Source organism: Salvelinus fontinalis, chromosome 36 (assembly GCF_029448725.1).
Source record: "Salvelinus fontinalis isolate EN_2023a chromosome 36, ASM2944872v1, whole genome shotgun sequence".
NCBI lineage: Eukaryota > Metazoa > Chordata > Actinopteri > Salmoniformes > Salmonidae > Salvelinus > Salvelinus fontinalis.
This window is the reverse complement of record NC_074700.1, coordinates 10,024,623-10,042,703: the sequence shown is the minus strand read 5'-3', so window position 1 is coordinate 10,042,703 and position 18,081 is coordinate 10,024,623. Positions and strand designations below refer to the sequence as shown.

General features: G+C 42.4%; 1 protein-coding gene across 50 annotated transcripts in view; it reads right to left on the bottom strand.

The window, feature by feature from the left end:
- LOC129835195 (receptor-type tyrosine-protein phosphatase delta-like) overlaps nucleotides 1-16,479 on the bottom strand; it is a 678,254-nt gene extending 661,775 nt beyond the window's left edge. For 12 of the 50 annotated variants that reach the window (XM_055900652.1, XM_055900654.1, XM_055900660.1 and 9 more), the window contains exons 1-3: nucleotides 16,231-16,465; nucleotides 16,008-16,115; nucleotides 15,831-15,867 (exon numbers count right to left, since the gene is read on the bottom strand). The gene's annotated coding sequence lies outside the window, so the exon portion shown is untranslated. Of the gene's footprint in view, nucleotides 1-15,830; nucleotides 15,868-16,007; nucleotides 16,116-16,230 lie in introns of all 50 variants that reach the window. The other 38 variants (XM_055900651.1, XM_055900653.1, XM_055900656.1 and 35 more) reach the window with 11 other exon arrangements.
- Between the last annotated feature and the right edge of the window lie 1,602 nt (nucleotides 16,480-18,081).

Genomic DNA, 18,081 nt, shown 5'->3' with positions numbered 1-18,081 from the left:
AACCCAGCAGCAGGACCGCTACCTCCGCCTTTGTGCAAGGAGGTGCACTGCCAGAGCCCTGCAAAATGACCTCCAGCAGGCCACAAATGTGCATGTGTCCGCTCAAACGGTCAGAAATAGACTCTATGAGGGTGGTATGAGGGCCCGACGTCCACAGGTGGGGGTTGTGCTTACAGCCCAACACCGTGCAGGACGTTTGGCATTTGCCAGAGAACACCAATATTGGCAAATTCGCCACTGGCGCCCTGTGCTCTTCACAGATGAAAGCAGGTTCACACTGAGCACATGAGCACATGTGACAGACGTGACAGAGTCTGGAGACGCCGTGGAGAACGTTCTGCTGCCTGCAACATCCTCCAGCATGACCGGTTTGGCGGTGGGTCAGTCATGGTGTGGGGTGGCATTTCTTTGTGGGGCTGCACAGCCCTCCATGTGCTCGCCAGAGGAAGCCTGACTGCCATTAGGTACCGAGATGAGATCCTTAGACCCCTTGTGAGACCATATGCTGACACATGCATATTTGTGGCCTACTGGAGGTCATTTTGCAGGGCTCTGGCAGTGCTACTCCTTGCACAAAGGCGGAGGTAGCGGTCCTGCTGCTGGGTTGTTGCCCTCCTACGGCCTCCTCCACGTCTCCTGATGTACTGGCCTGTCTCCTGGTAGCGCCTCCATGCTCTGGACACTACGCTGACAGACAGAGCAAACCTTCTTGCCACAGCTCGCATTGATGTGCCATCCTGGATGAGCTGCACTACCTGAGCCACTTGTGTGGGTTGTAGACTCCGTCTCATGCTACCACTAGAGTGAGAGCACCGCCAGCATTCAAAAGTGACCAAAACATCAGCCAGGAAGCATAGGAACTGAGAAGTGGTCTGTGGTCACCACCTGCAGAACCATTCCTTTTTTGGGGGTGTCTTACTAATTGCCTATAATTTCCACCTTTTGTCTATTCCATTTGCACAACAGCATGTTAAATTTATTGTCAATCAGTGTTGCTTCCTAAGTGGACAGTTTGATTTCACAGAAGTGTGATTGACTTGGAGTTACATTGTGTTGTTTAAGTGTTCCCTTTATTTTTTTGAGCAGTGTATATAATTTGATAGATTTTTTTCTTGAGAGAATATGCACTGGTCCTACAAATCTGTGTTTCACGGATGGCTCATGGCCTACTGGTTAGTCCTTGTCGGCTGGAAAACACTGTGAGTGAAACAATATTCAATAGGGATCAGTGAGGCATGAAAAGGCTTGCAGCCAATGGATTAGCCACCACCTGGGACTATCATTATGAATGAAAATACCATCAAATACAGAAACTATAAGAAATTAATGACATTATGCCTCAGTCAAGCACAATCGTAAATGAATGTTCTCTCTTTACCATAACCAGTTATATAGGTAGTCTTCAATCCATTCATACCATAACTACCATGTCAATGACACCGGCATCCAGTCATAACTGCCTCATCATCAACGTGAATGACCATACTGTAATCTCCCTTCCTCTACTTCGAAAAAGCTTTTATCTCACAACCACTATAAACGCCCTTTCTCTCTGATCATATCACATTCCCCAACTCCACTCAATCTCTCACTCTCCTCCTCACTTCACTCCAGGCACCAGATGCCATCGTTTTTCTTTTTTCACCACCCCCCCCCACGCCCCTCTACCTCCCCTCCCTCGTTCACTCTTAGCCCTTTAGATGGATCGTCTCTCCCTCCGTTTGTGTTTCCTCAGTGCCTCCTCAGACGGAGAGATTGATTTGTCTACAGGACGCCTCTGACCTTTGATATGATCCGATAAGGTACGCGTGGCCCTTACCGAATTAAGCAATCAAAGGGGAGGCACATTAGGCTAGATAGAAGGGGAGTTCCAACCATAGCATAGCACCATAGCATACCCTCACCCTCACTCAACCACTGCAGTTTTTCCATCCCACTTAGACCTGCAGTCCATCTCTTCCCACCCCTCTAGACGCCCAGGGGAAAATAAAATATGTGTTTTCAAATTGCACTCTGCCTAAAGGCTCTTTGGGCAAATTCAATTTTCACCTTGCATCGATTTTCCCTTCCTCCGACTCGATGGATACTAATGTTATCTATCATGTATTTCTGTGCTCTACAGGAAGAAAGGGGGGGGGGGATTAGTTAGGGGCCTATTTTGAATGACACAACAAGCTAAGGCTATCCGTTGTATCACCTAGGAAGAAATAGGTTTGAGAAAGTGCCCAAGGCCTTTTTTGTCTTTCTTTGTGTCCATTTTTGTCACGTCTCCTATCATCTTGGATATTTGCAAATCACTTTGAAATAGCCTCTTTTGCCTATCTTTGTATTTCGCCCATTTGGCTTTAAAACCGCTATGCGATGACCTTAACCAACAGAGAACAAAAATTGCTTTTTTCTCTCTCCTGTTTTCACCTTTTTTTCTTCGTCTAAGCAGCCACAGTCCAGATGCTGCTGATTAAAAGCTGAGCCTTGGATGGGTTGAGTTTTGGAATTCAGACGGCACACATGCAGAGCGCTTCACACTCTTTTTTTTGTTCTAAAAATACACCTAGCAGCAAGGGATTTTGGGCCGGATCTTATCGGGAGCCTGGTGCAATTATATATCGAAGAGACCAGCAAATGAGCCCCGCGAGCAGCCGGACCTGTGCATGTCTCTGGCCCTGCTTAAAGAAAGGTGGGTCATTCCACCATATCGATGTCTTTTGAGAAATGTAGCCTGGTCCCAAAATAATTCAATTTCACCTCATTTTAACATTATGTCATAAAGAGCACATTTTCAACTTTATAAAAAAACATGTTTTCACAAGAGGTTAAATCAAATCTGACTATAGTAAGTGCCTGTTAAGCTCCAAATAAAGTAACAGAGTTGACTGTAACAAAATTGACGACTTACTCTTAAATCAGACATAAATCCACTTGTGACAGGGGGAATCGAAGCCTGTTTTGTGCAAAAGAGACAGCAGAGCCTAGTGCAAAAGAAACAGAGAGCCTAGTGGTTAGAGTGTTGGGCCAGTAACCAAAAGGTTGCTGGATCGAATCCCTGAGCTGACAAGGTAAAAAATCTGTCGTTCTGCCCCTGAACAAGGTAGTTAACCCACTGTTCCCCGGTAGGCTGTCATTGTAAATAACAATTTGTTCTTAACTGACTTGCCTAGTTAAATAAAGGTTCAATAAATTGCCTAGTTAAATAAAGGTTCAATAAAAAATTCCAGCGTCAATATCTCTGGTTGATGTTTCATGCTTGACCCGCTCAGTTTTTCACCACAAAACACACAAATAAATTGCCAAAAAGAGTAGAACCAGCTCACAAAGGATAGGCGTATGTGAATCACTAATCACATGAAATAAATAATCATCTTCGGAAAAGTGAGTGACGGCGTGATGCTGCACACCAACAAGCAGCATAAAAACACATGCATGGGCACATGTCAGACCCAGCACACATATCCCAGGCTTGTGTGTAGGAGCACAGGGAATGTGTGTGAGTGGAAACAGAGAGCCCGTGAACAGATGCGATCCCCTTTGGCGAGTCGGAACTCCTCAGTACCATTTGTTTGTCCTCTTAAGGCGGCACAGTGCTCATGAAGTTGGGACTAGCGTAAACCCTTCCAAGTATGGAGCTTTCTTGGGGAACTGATCCCCCAAAGCCCTCATTGTTATTCACTCATGATGCCGCCAGATCTGCTGGGCGCCCAGAGCCAACCGCCCAGCAGAGGGGAGATGAGAGAGTGTGTGGGTGTGTGTGTGTGTGTGTGTGTGTGTGTGTGTGTGTGTGTGTGTGTGTGTGTGTGTGTGTGTGTGTGTGTGTGTGTGTGTGCGTGTGCGTGTGCGTGTGCGTGTGCGCGTGTGCGTGCGTGCGTGCGTGCGTGTGTGGGATTGAGTGAATTGTACACACAGGAGCCCGTCCAGATTGTGAGACTTCCGAAGCACAAAGCCCAGACTGTTTATGATTACGTTAAATCATCTCATTGTCAATGATCACAAGTCATTCTAACTACTCAGCTCCATATACCCAGTGATAAAGCCAAGTTTAGCTTTTTTCATTGTGAAAATACTTATGGTATGTCTGTCCATTTCCATTTCCTTGTAAAACTCCTGAACTAGATGGACATATTTTTTTCCTGTTAATTTTTTTTATTTTTCTGTTCGATTTTCTTGTCTCAGAGTCCGCTTAATTTTATGTTACGATATAGTATATTCATCTAAAGTTGACATCGTCCACGTTAAAATATACTGAAGAGAAATATAAATCCAACATGCAACAATTTCAAAGATTTGACTGAGTTACAGTACATATAAGGAAATCAGTCAATTGAAATAAATTCATTAGGCCCTAATCTATGGATTTCACATGACTGGGAATAGAGATATGCATCTGTTGGTCACAGATACCTTTAAAAAAAGATAGGGGTGTGGATCAGAAAACCATTCAGTATCTGGTGTGACCATCATTTGCCTCATGCAGCGAGACCCATCTCCTTCACATAGTTGATCAGGCTGTTGATTGTGGCCTGTGTAATGTTGTCCCACTCCTCTTTAATGGCTGTGCGAAGTTGCTGGATAGTGGAGGGAACTGGAACACGCTGGTGTACATATCAATCCAGCGCATGCTCCCGAGTGGCACAGCAGTCTAAGGCACTGCATCTAAGTGCTAGAGGTGTCACTACAGACACCCTGTTTCAAATCCAGGCTGTATCACAACTTGCTGTGATTGGGAGTCCCAAAAGGCGGTCCACAATTGATCCAGGTTTGGCCGGCGTAGCCTGTCATTGTAAATAAGAATTTGTTCTTAACTGACTAGCATAGTTAAATAAAATAAATGCTAAGCACGCTTAATGGGTGACATGTCTGGTGAGTATGCAGGCCATAGAAGAGCTGGAACATTTTCAGCTTCCAGGAAATGTGTACAGACCCTTGTGACATGGGGCTGTGCATTATCATGCTGAAACATGAGGCGATGGTGGCGGATGAATGGCACAGCAATGGGCCTCAAGATCTCATCACGGTATCTCTGTGCATTCAAATTGCCATTGATAAAATGCAATTGTGTTCTTTTTCTGCAGCTATTGCCTGACAAATTCTCTAAAACAATGTTGGAGGCAGTTTATGGTAGAGAAATTAACATAATTGGTATTCTTCCTGCAGTCAGAATACCAATTGCACGCTCCCTCAAAACTTGAGACATCTGTGGCATTGTGTTGTGTGACAAAACTTAACATTTTACTGTCCCCAGCACAAGGTGCACCTGTGTAATGATCATGCTGTTTAATCAGCTTCTTGATATGCCACACTTGTCAGATGAATGGATGATCTTGGCAATGGAGAAATGCTCACTAACAGGGATGTAAACATATTTCTACACTAAGACACAATCTATTTGTGCGTATGGAAAATGTCTGGGATCTTTTATGTTAGCTCGCTATTGAAACATCAGACCGACACTTTATATGTTGCGTTTATATTTTTGTTCAGCGTATGTCCTGCACTTCATTCATCCTGGCAGCTCTGTAGCCCAGCATCGACATTTAGGCCTTCTGCTATGATAACCCTTTTCAATTTCACTCAGTGTGAGACCAGCCTTCTCTGTCAAACTGAATTTACCGTTTTCGTCACTGCTCGCCGATGACAATCACCTACTGGTAGGATGCTGTTAAGGTAGAGGGGGGAGAGAGAGCTCAAAGAGGTTCAGTGTAATTGGTTGTAACACATTTTATTTTATTTTTCAATCTGAAATCCTTATTTTACCGGGTAAGTTTACAGAGTTCTCCTTCACTGGAAAGACCTGGGGAAGTTACATGGGCGGATAGGGGTTGAATGAGCCAATGGAAGCTGGGGATGATTAGGTGGCCGAGATAGTATGAGAGGCCAGGTGGGGGATTTAGCCAGGACACCAGGGCTAGCACCTGTACTCATAACCCTGGGGCATTGATGTCTCTCTGAGACCAGAGGGAAGAGAGCCCCTACTAGCCCTCGAAGACCACTTCCAGCAGCATCTGGTCTCCCATTCAAGGATCGACCAGTCTCTACCCTGCTTAGTCTTAGATGCAAGCCAGCAATGGGATGCAGGGTGGTATAACAGCTGGGTTACTCTCCTGTGCTTATGTGTCTGTACAGATTATACTCTCCCTTTTTCTGAGCTGTTGTTCATTATGTCCGAGGTAGGGCATGATCAAAAACCATCCTATTCCGAAGCGATCAAAGACAAAGAACCCTATGGCCCAGTGGAATCCATGGGCAGCGTTACGCCCGCAACCTCTGTATTTACATTGCTGAGGCCCATTCAGTGAAATACGCATCTCTTTCAAACATCTTGTTCAATTATGTAAGTTCATTTTCTCAGGATTATCTTTAACATTTATGTAATTTAGTGGACGTGCTAATCCAGAGCGATTTACAGTAGTGGGTACATACATTTTCATACTTCCCCCCCCGAGAATCAAATTCACAACCCTGGCATTTGAAGTGTCATGCTCTACCAACTGAGCCACACGGAACAAGGACATTTTCTCTCCTGGAAATCCATATACATTTAAAATTCCAAATTGGCCATTTGTGCTATGAGCAGAATTGAAGACCTCTTGCGATTTTGGTAAAGTGCAACAAACATATACAGAAATAACAATATAACCACAATTAAAACGGATTCAAAATGTTTATCTTGAAAAAGTAGTGAGATTTTAATAACAAAAATATATTCTAAGTGGAAGAGTCGTTGTCTTATAAGAAACTGCTAACGTCACAAAAATATAAAATGTATCTAATTTAGCAACAGTATTAAGGTTAATCGTTGTAAGATTTAATTAAAGCAATTATGTGGTTTCAGCAGAATACATATTGCCTAATAAACAATATGCAAAATCATCAGTTCCTAAACTAACAATAAATGTATCATACAAATACCTATGAAAACATTCAAAAACAGTAGTCCATCAATTATAGTATCTCCTCGTTCCTTTAAAACCAAAATCACTTGTATAAGTACAGTACAATGCAGCAGCCTCTCACACAGTTGTCTGACCACAAAACCACCATACTTATTCTACAACATATCCGGTAACAAAGACCAAATGTACCCCTCATGGTGTCAGTAAGAAATGCTAGTATGCCCTGGTATGCCGACAACTTCCCTGTAGTATCGGCCGTTAAGTAAGAGGGTGAAATGACTGAGGCCTAATTAGAGCATAGAGCTCTGAGAGCCCCAAGGCTGCTGGTAGGGAGAGGTAAGCAAGCACAACAGCTACGTCCAAATACTCTTCCTGTAGCATCCTTTCCCCATCCCCTCTCCTTCCTGGTCATTGATCTGAAAGGACTTGATACGACAGAGCAGAGACAGAGCAGAGAGGGAAGAAAGGTCAATACCAGGGTTAGGATCATATCAATTCCACCAACAATGTAACAATTCCAAAGCTCTCATTGAAAATAAATGGAACTTTTTCCATTATTGAAGTGGAATAGCAATTCAAATCCTTTTTTAATTGGCTGAATTTAAATGTAATTAACCCCAACCCTGGTAGAAACCCCAACAAAACCTGTATCAGCAAGCTAGTCATTCTAGACCATAAGGGGAAAAAACTGAGTATACAAAACATTAAGAACAGCTTCCTAATATTGAGTTTTGCCTTCAGAATAGCCTCAATTCATTGGGACATGGACTCTACAAGGTGTTGAAAGCATTCCACATGGATGCTGTCCCATGTTGACTCCCACAGTTGTGTCAAGTTGGCTGGATGTCCTTTGGGTGGTGGACCGTTCTTGATACACACAGGAAACTGTTGAGGGTGAAAAATACAGCAGCGTTGCAGTTCTTGACACAAACCGGTCACCTACTACCATACACCGTTCAAAGTATGTTGTCTTGCCCATTCACGCTCTGAATGGCACACATACACAATCTATGTCTCAATTGTCTCAAGGCTTAAACAACCTTCTTTAACCTGTCTCCTCCCCTTCATCTACACTGATTGAAGTGGATTTAACAAGTGACATCAATAAGGGATCATAGCTTTCATGGAGCTGTGCAGAGTGGCCTGGCTTCGGCACGCCTGCAATATTCTTTCCTTTTACCCTCTCACTTTCTTTCTCCTGCTCGGTTCCTCAGGATTACAAATGCTAACACTCAACATATCGCTCCCGTTGGAAAACCTTCAGAGCAGCTAGGAGCAAAATAATCCCTTCAGAGGAGCATGAAAAGAAATCTGGTGTCGTACTGTACTTGCAGACCACAAAGAAGGTCCAAATATATGATGGGGTTGACATTTGCCCTTTGGAAAAATCATTAGCCATGCTAGCACCTAATACAGCAGCATGTGGCCATGATCTATCACGGTAACATTTGGTGCTAATTAGCACAGTCCTCAAACCAACCACACATAGGCCTAGATTCTGACAACATGGTGATGCTCAAGGCTCCCAAGTCCCCCTTTTCTTGTCTTTTCTCTTTCCGTCAGTTTTTGTGTTTTTTTGCGAGATCGTCAGGTTTGACCGAAAGGTGAACACAAGATTGCTGCTGGTGTCCTTCATGCGAAAGCAAAGTCCGCTACAGGAGGGGAAACATATCCACCACAGTTCTCAGTTGAGGTGAATTTTTTTTTTACAGCATGCTTGATTGAGCCTGGGTTGGAGGCACTACTTGCCTTCCAGTGAAATGATGTAACAAGCAAAAGTACAATACCAATTCAAAAGACTGGTCACTTCAGCAGGGCTCAAAGTGTGCTGAGCAGTGCACACAGCCACAACATTTCCTTCAGGTTCAGTAGAAGCCAAGATATATTTTCCACCAACATTACCTACTGGCAATTTCAACTACACTTGCTTCTTACTTACATATTGTAATAAACCCTACGGCAGAGTTACAGATTTTTTTTTGGTAAAATCACCAGCAAATCGTCTCCAAGTGATTTTAATGTTAGAAATCTGTTCCAAAGTATTCCCACGCATAATAGAGATCTATGTGATCATATACAAACGTAAGCAATGTTTGAAACTATTATGTTTTTGTCCAATATTATATCTGTTTTGGCTTTTTGCGGTCAATTTGCAGTCTACACATTATTTGTAATTATGTTCTGGCCTTCTGACCATCCGCTCAAGAAAAAATCATCCTCAATCTAGTTGATGATCCCTGTATTGCTTTGAATGCAATAGGCAACTGGATATAGACAGAGTCCAAACAAATAAATTATGCTATGCCCTGGGTTAAGCTGTACCCGTTATTGCCTTTGACACGCTTGGATGCTTGGAAGTAAACAGTGTTTCCTTGCCTTACTTCAGGCCGAGTAACGAATAAAGCTTAAGTCTGGTGGTATAAGTCTCTACGGTATGCAAAGGCGAGAATTGATCCTCAGCTACATAGATCCGCTGCAGTGTTTCCCTCACTCCCCTGTGCTTCATCCCTGCAATCAATCCCTGCTCTTCTAAATTTCATGAGAGCAATGCCACCGAGGAATGAAGGGAGGGGTGAAGAAGAGAGGAAATAAAGGGAAAGTGGGCTTAACAAAAGTCATTAAGTATCAAGTTGTTTAATTGAATAATGCAAGGAGCATCGGCAATAGCTCATGTTCCCTCCTAGCGTGTCGTATACATCAGACTTAATGGCACTGATGTCACTTGCGATAGGCAGAAGTAGTCGTTTAACAACTTAATAAACGTCTGATTTATGAGCGGCGCCAAGCGACTAATAAATAAGCGTTTGGGCAGACGTGTACAGTCGGTGAGGGGTTTCATTTCACACAGTTTTTTCAATCAAGACCAGAGAAAAAATGAGTTATATTTGTGTCTGCCTGCAAGTCTGTTGGCCTGTGTGTGAATTAAATTGATCATGCACAGTGTACTGTATGCAGTATGTGCACAAAATGGTTGATTAGATGCATGTGCATCCATCAAACTATACATCTCCAGACAGCTGATGTATGTATTGAAGAATCAGCACGAGGGCTCAGGCTGTAAATCAACATGGCCCCTCCACCACAACCAACCGTTCGAAACAAACACACACACACAGGCACCCAGGCTTCTCAATGCACTAACACGGCCGGCTAAAACAGCTGCCAAGTCTGGGAGCAGTTGTACCACTATCCATAAAATGGTAACACCCTGTGATATGAGCCCGTCTGAGGAGTCAATGGGCTCAGGGGCCTCCGAGAGCCAACACCAGGGGGGCCACATATTTTTTGTCCCATTTTAAAGCCAGAAGCCACTCTTCAGGTGATGGGAAACGTCAGCCCCCGAATGAAAACACGCCACATCTAAAAGTGTTAGAAGCAGATGGACAAATAAAAATGTTACCACCGTGAGAGACAAGGTGATGTGACAGAGGGAGAGATATTTATCTCTTTCATGTTAGCAGAGAGAAACATTTCATTTAAGGATGAATCAACATTTCCTGAAAGAGCCGACGCATGGTGTATCTAATTATCTGTCAGTACATCCTCATTATAAAACGTCCCCTGGTAGTTGGGCATCTGATGTGTCATAACGAATGGGCTTATAATCAAGGCGTGTTAGTTACAGTATGTAGAGGACAATATGAGGACATCATAGCAGTACCGGATGTGGTACCTTACATATGCCTGTACAGTAACTGTGGAGTCAATGCCATGATTCTACTGTAGATCATGTCTGCTATCAGTGGTTGGGAATATGGGCAATTTCATTATCCATATCTTTCCACTTTACTGCTCGTTAGTGAATTCAGACAATTGTCTCAGCATGGAAACAAACATTTACATACTAAAGTCGATTACCAGTCAAATTAGAGTGTGACACTTGTTTATTTGCTGCTGTTGTGACCTCGGCTATCACTTAGCCATGGCCCGATTATGTCACCTGGAAGAATTTCATAAAACATAATTATAGCTTGCTTCTCTCTCGACACGTTGAGCTATCGGTGTTGAAGGATAATTAAGCGGGGGAAGAGCCTTGCAGAAATGTGGAGTTAACGCTCGTGCGCCAGCAGCGGGCTTATGATCGCGGTCCACTTTAATGTACTGCACACCTCTCAGCAAGCACATGGGCAAGAGCGTTCCTTCTGTCTTGTTGCTTAAACCCCCCTCCAACAATGACGGATGCAAGGCCAGCTAATAGATTCAGGGAGTAGCACTCAGGGCGAAGATGGCAGAAAATTGTTGAATGGTGTGCAATTTATAAAATGGGACTGCAGGAGCCTGGAATGGGTGGTAGGAAAAATACTTACCTGGGACTAATCCTTAAAAGCGTTCTCCTAAAAATTTCACAGAGTGAAAGAAAGTTGAAAATCCCCTTTCTCTGGGAAAACTGACCTTTCCCTTACATCTCGTAAAGGTCTAGTCTCATGAATGCTTCAGCCAAATTGCAACTCAACCTGGAAGGGATAGCTGAGATAGTAATGGTGTATACTTTATATGCTGCAATGCCAATTTGTTTTCCAATTGCTGTGAGGGATTTATGTTTTTTTCTCTGTTGCCACGGGCAGTAAGACACTCCTGTTCTTGTTAGCACGTTTCCACAAGCGAAACTACTGTACTGCTGGAAATTGACTGGTGCATGCATGATGAAATACCGCTCACTGTTCTCTTGCTTGCTTTGACTTTTTATCTTACATAATATACTGTAGCTGTATTCTGTAGATGTGTAAGGAAATGTGTGTGAAACATCGTTTCTGGTAGTGAGCGAACGTTGACACTTGGTTGCAGATGTCAATCATGTGTGTGATCTTGCCGTGCTGCTAAAAGGAACAGTTGACCTTTCTCAATCAAACAACGTCAAAGATGAGACGACTTCAATGCAACTATCAAGACATGCTTGACTAAGGCTGGGCGGTATACCGTATTTGACAATATAACGGTATTGATGCACAGACCGGTTTGGGTTTTTACTTTACCTTCTATAACGGTATTTCAATGTTTGGTTTGTTAAATGTGATACGCAACTCTGGCGCATGTAATGTCAGTTGCATAGTTGACCCTGTTTGTTACTTGAGTCGTCTCTCTCCCTCTCCTCCTGCATGCTGCTTCCCCATGCGCTTTCCCCAAGCCCTGCCCACTGTCACTCAAAGAGAGCAGTTGTCACAAGCGCTTGCCATGCCATTCACTCTGTCTGCGTGGTCAGATGCAAAAAGATGTTGGTGACTACAATTCGGATTTACACTTTGTTTCTTACAGTTTTTCTCAATCGGGTTGGCTCAATTCTCGAAAGATAATTATTTTTTCAAAACAATACAGTCAAATCTCTGAACAATTAGTTTCTTTTTCACACCAGATTTGAATGTCTTATTCATTTAAGCAAACTGCAAGTGTTTTGGCACATGTGTGAAAAAGAGGAAGTACAATTGTCTACAATTTTCCCAATAGCTACGTGCACATGGCTTGCTGATAAAACTGATGAGTTGATTCCCAGTGAAACTGTCAGACTCTTCGCAACTTCTAAACATTCTTTCATCGTGTGAGCCATCACATGCAACATTATCCATTCAATTATCAAAATCAGTCAGACATACATGTATATTCCATAAATATCTATGACATGGAATGTTTGTGATGTCTGCTAAATTGGCAAATTACCTGCCAGCTGACATAGTAATGAAATAGGAATCACAATCTTACCAATCAACCAATCAAGTTTGGAAGCATATATATGGAGCTTGCCCACAGCACAATCACTACCATTTTTGAACATGGAGGAACATCACAACTCTGAACAGCAGCTACATGCTGGTGGAAGAGAAATAAGAAGATGTGTAAGAATGCGTGGTGGTGGTGTTAGGGGAAGACATAATAGAGGAAGAGGTAGAAGGCAAATAATAAGAGTCCCCGATGAAATCAGAGCCACAAGTGTGGACCATGTCATAAACCATGGTCTTACAATGGAAGAGGGATGGTCGGAGAGTACAGCCTATTGTAAACAGGTCCACAGTGTCATCAATTGTGCAAACATTCCGTAGGGGAAACAGGTAAACATGTACTTGTTCTTTACTTTTGTGATAGCATTTCATTCACAACAATACTGCAACTTTTGTAAAGCTAAATCCAAGTCTAAAAATTACAATGTACCGTAAGATATGTATGAGGAATATACAGTAATACAGCACAATTTGAATACAATATAATATCTGTAACCTGATCTATGTGTGAATTCTACACGTCATATATAGGACTGCACTAAAAACCTCATGCTGGTGGCAGAGCAGCAGTATTCAGCCATCAGCAAGAACAAGACATTTGCAACATGGTCATAGCCAACAATTCCATCAGGCTAAGAGAGATCCAAAGTGCAATCATAAATGACAACAATATCTTCGCAAATATCAATTCTGTCAGCATTTCCACTATAGACAGAGTTTTGGGAAAAAATCAAATTACTATGAAACAACTGTACAAGGTGTCATTTGAGAGGAATAGTGACAGAGTGAAGGAGCTGCGGTACCAATATGTCCAGGTAAACCATTGGTGTGCACATGGCATATTGTACAGGGAGTTTTACTGTACTTCAATGATGCCTGTATATACTTCTTGAAGTTGTAGATACCCATAAGTACAGAAAACAGTTATACTTTACTAAACTGTCTGATTCTAGAATAGGCTATGCAAAACTAACTTTATATTTTGCTTCTGTGTTACTATTTAGAGAATAATGGAGCTGGAAGGACATCAAATGACCACCATTCTTTTTTTAATCAGGCCTACTACTGTCGTGTCGTCAACGAACTTGATGACGGGAGCTGGAACTGTGTGAGGCCATGCAGTCGTCAGTATACAGGGAGTACAGGAGGGGACTGAGGATGCACCCTTGTGGGGCCCCCGTGATGAGAATCAGATGTAAAGTCGAAGAGGTAATGTTGCCCACCTTCACCACCAGTGCTGGTGTAGGCATAGATCAGCACACTGTTTGTGCAACGGTATCTTCCATGTGTATGTGTGTATGTGACAAACACAATTTGATTTGATTTGATTTCTAAATCAGAGAGGAATAGGCAAAACATGAACATGTTAGATAGCGCTAGCTACATGAAGCAATAGAAAACAAGTATTGTAACATCTAATTAGGGTCCCCTGGGAAACACTGAACAACACTTTGGTTCCTACCCTGTCACAATAATTCCTCCCTGGCCTTTTCATTTGTTGTTATGCATTCAAACTATATAATTAGAATAATCATTATATTTCCATGATTCCAAAAATTTACCAGTTTACTAGATTTTTATTCACCATTCCGAAGCCCAGCTAAGCAGATAGATAGATAGTATATTTACAGTTGACAATATGTCCTTGCCTGCATGTTATTTTGCATATATCATGCTTGACTCCATGTAGTCCATATTGATAGGCAACACTATCCTCCCTCCATCTCCCAGGGACATGGATGCCAATAAGGCTATCACATTGTCTTTGCGGTCATTCTCAAATAACCCTGTGTCACTCTGCAGTACAGCAGAGAGCTGTATGACTTTCCATTGCCTTCTTTTACTTTCACATCTAACTGCCTCTCTTAGGTGTATAGGAAGCACAATATTAACCAAAAGGTGGTTTTAGCATCCCCATCCAAGGGTTTCAATGGTTAAGCCCAACAGCCACAAGCGGACTGGCCATCTGGCATCTAGCATTTGCCCCGAAATGCCAGATGGCCAGTATGCCTGTGGGTGTCTAACTAGTTTTTTTGTGTGCAAAATGACCATTCTCTGGCTAATGATGGGAACGTCAAGGGAAAAAAAATGGGCTGGTGTGGGGGCCTCGAGGAAAGAAATGGATCAGTGTGTTAGAAATTCCAGGGCCAATTTCTTGTCCCAGTCCGCCCCTGCCAACAGTGGGTTTCATCGGGGCATTTAATTCGTTGACTTTTTATTTGATACACTGCCATTGCATATGACACTGTTTTAATCTGAGTAAAACTGAGAAACAATTATGTGGGTTAACCCACTCAACTTTCTCCGAGAAAGAATGCAACACAGAATGTACAAAATCAGAACAGTGTAGATTCACATGACATTGATTGAGAGAAAACAAACATGCCCCCGCTCAGTGCAGCAGTGGGCAAGGCTCTTTATATGCATCAGCAGTGATTCAACAATACGAGCTGACATGTACATTGTCTGTCAAAAGGAGAGCAGCGAGAACCAGCAAACTCAGTCAGTCAGCCACCACCCATCCATCCACACACCTCATTGCGTGTCCACACGCATGCACACACATGCGAAAGCACGCGCGCGCACACACACACACCACTGGAATAACTTAACACTCCCAAGTGATTAAATTTGCACATACATAGCCTACACACCCCACCTCCTCCAAATATACTTCCCTAACACATACAGCAGCACATTTCAAGAGAAGTTTCCACACATGTCCCGCAACTTCACAGCGATTGGCATATTTTGCATCTTAAAAAAGAGGGGCATCACAGCATCGCTTCCATTAAGCTTGTGGACAACAAATAGGCATACATGGACCACCTCTCCGCCTTCTCTTTTGAAGACAAGTAGCCTAGGCTAAGATAAGTAACTGTAAGGCAGAGATGACATATTGAAAAGGGAAGTGCTGGCATTTTGGCAATTGGTGGAGAGTGTAGGTAGCCGAACATATATGATTATGAACAGATAACATAACTTCGACGGTATAATATAAGGGCATAGTGAACAAGTGCTCGTCTAAAAAGCATCCGACATCGCACTTCCATGATGAGCTGAAATGTGCGCTGTGTGTGCCTATGCCATGGCATGTCAATAATATCAGGTCACAATAGGCCTACATAACTTGCAATTAAAATAGCTTACACAATTCATAAACCCGACATTTATAAAAGTAGGCAACATCTCTGCAAAAAACAATGCGAGGAAAAGTCTAAATTCTACTTACTATATACCCCGGCTGATGAATTCAAAAGCCTCGGTAACTGTATTTAAATGACAAAAAGGAGAATGATAAGTAAGTGATGTAATTGTACACTCGACAAACAGGCATTTATCAATTGATAACGACATAATGTGATAGCCTGCCCTGAAGTACTTGTATGCGACGCAAATGACCACTTACCAAAGCATCCAGATAAAATTCCTTAGGAAATCCAGATGAGTTTAATCTTCCTTCTCTCCAGTCAGAAACAGCAATGCTTTCTTATTCCAAATACAGGCCCCAAGTGAACTGAAAGAGAGAAGACACCAAAACAGCCACAACAAATTCCGTTAGAATCGTGGTTCCCCAAAAAAGTGCTAAAATATATATCTGTGTGCAGCAAAAATAATAATACTACTCATACTAAATGGTGAGGAGGAGAGTAGGTGGCTGCTCCGTTCCCGCTGTCGCAAGAGACAATGAGAGCGGTAATGAGACAGACAGAAAAGTGAGAGCTAAGCTTTCTTTAGAAAGCCAGCGCTGCTGCTATCAAACTGTAGCCTACCACACACTGCTCCTGGCGATGGCTGGAGAGCGAGCGGGTCGGAGCGCGCAAGCGAGAGAGGAGAGAGAAGGTGGGCGCGGGAAAGACAGCGTTCCAGATAAGATGCTTTCCACACAAGCGCACACACCTGCATTACTCTATCGAGCCACTTGATGGCCGGCTAGTAGAGCAACTAACCCATGTAGGATTAGCTCTCCCGCTCTCCGTAAACGTTCCGCAGACAATAAATGGTTATCTCTTGATTTCTGTGACGATAATAAATCCATTAGAAATGGATTACATTAGTTACCCATATAAAACGTCTCCCACGGCGGAACATGGCACTTGTTTTGATAAAATATTGGCATAAAACGGATATGTGAACTTGGGAGGCAAACTGCTTGTTCAACCTTTGTGGCGCAACTGTCCAGGCAAAAAAATAGCGCGCAACCTGCTGAATTTTTCACGTAGTATCAATTGAGTTTTTTAAACGAGTTAAACAATGTTTTCATTCAAATCCAACACAGCTACAGTAGATGTTAGTGACCCTATAAAGCAATATCATTCGCTCGTTTTCTAAAGCAGATATCTGACATGACAGGTAATTCAAGTGTTCGCATACCACAGACACTGAAACAACAAACCATAGGAATATACATTAGACTTCATTTTCTTATCGTTTGAAATAGGCTATGAAACAAAGGAATAGAGTAATATTTGTCCTTTTCACACAGAACTGGATTGCTGTGTTTAATACTTTTGGCTATTGTTTCAATATTGTTAAGTAATAATCAGATTTGTGCATGAGCTGTGTGTTTATAACAACGTATGGGTTTGTATGTGTATGAGAATGTGGTTATTCAAAGAGGGAAGGATGATGTTAAATTAAATTAATGATATAAATGTATGATATATACTTTTAAATTAATGATTTATACCCTTAGAATCTTGAAGAATATAGCTTATAAATGTCCCAAGTGCTTAGTTTAACTCTCATACCCCATAAGAACTGAAAATAAAAGCTTTTTTTACTCCAAATGAAAGTGCACACAACTTGACTTGACCAATCGTTGTAAACAATGTACTTGTAAACAAACACTAAAAAGCTTTAAAACATGGTTAAAACTATAATTTTGCATCCATAGCTCTGTCTATACATTTGAGAGTGGTTACATTCTCCAGCCCCGTTCTTCAGATAATTACCAAATCAGTGGCTGTTATTTGTACTGCAGATTGACCCTTTAATCTAGTGCCTGGTTACTACATATCCAATCCGATTTGCAGTTACATATTTACATAATGCTCCAAAGGGCCATCTATTTTTCTACTAACATTACTAACAAAGTAAAGACTGAGTTTTTTTTCTATTTAGCTATCCTGTATCAACAGAATTGACCCCTGGATTACAACGATTGGTCAAGTCAAGTAGTGCACACTTTTAATTGATGGGAAATCGAAGGACAAGGCAGTGGGCCAGAAAACACAGATTACACTATCGATACCTCAACCACTCTCATACATTTCACATGGTTAAAGGTTTGGAAACTAGTGAGTTCCAAGACAGACGGCTTTTTGGCCCTATACAGAAACATATTCTGTATGAAGGGAGTTTGTCAACATGTCCATCTGTTAGCATCTATGGCAATGAGAGTCGATGTAACCTTTGTATCCACTGCCCAAGGTTGCTCTCTCCACGTGCAAGAGCTGCATTCCAAAAGTACTCTTGACCTT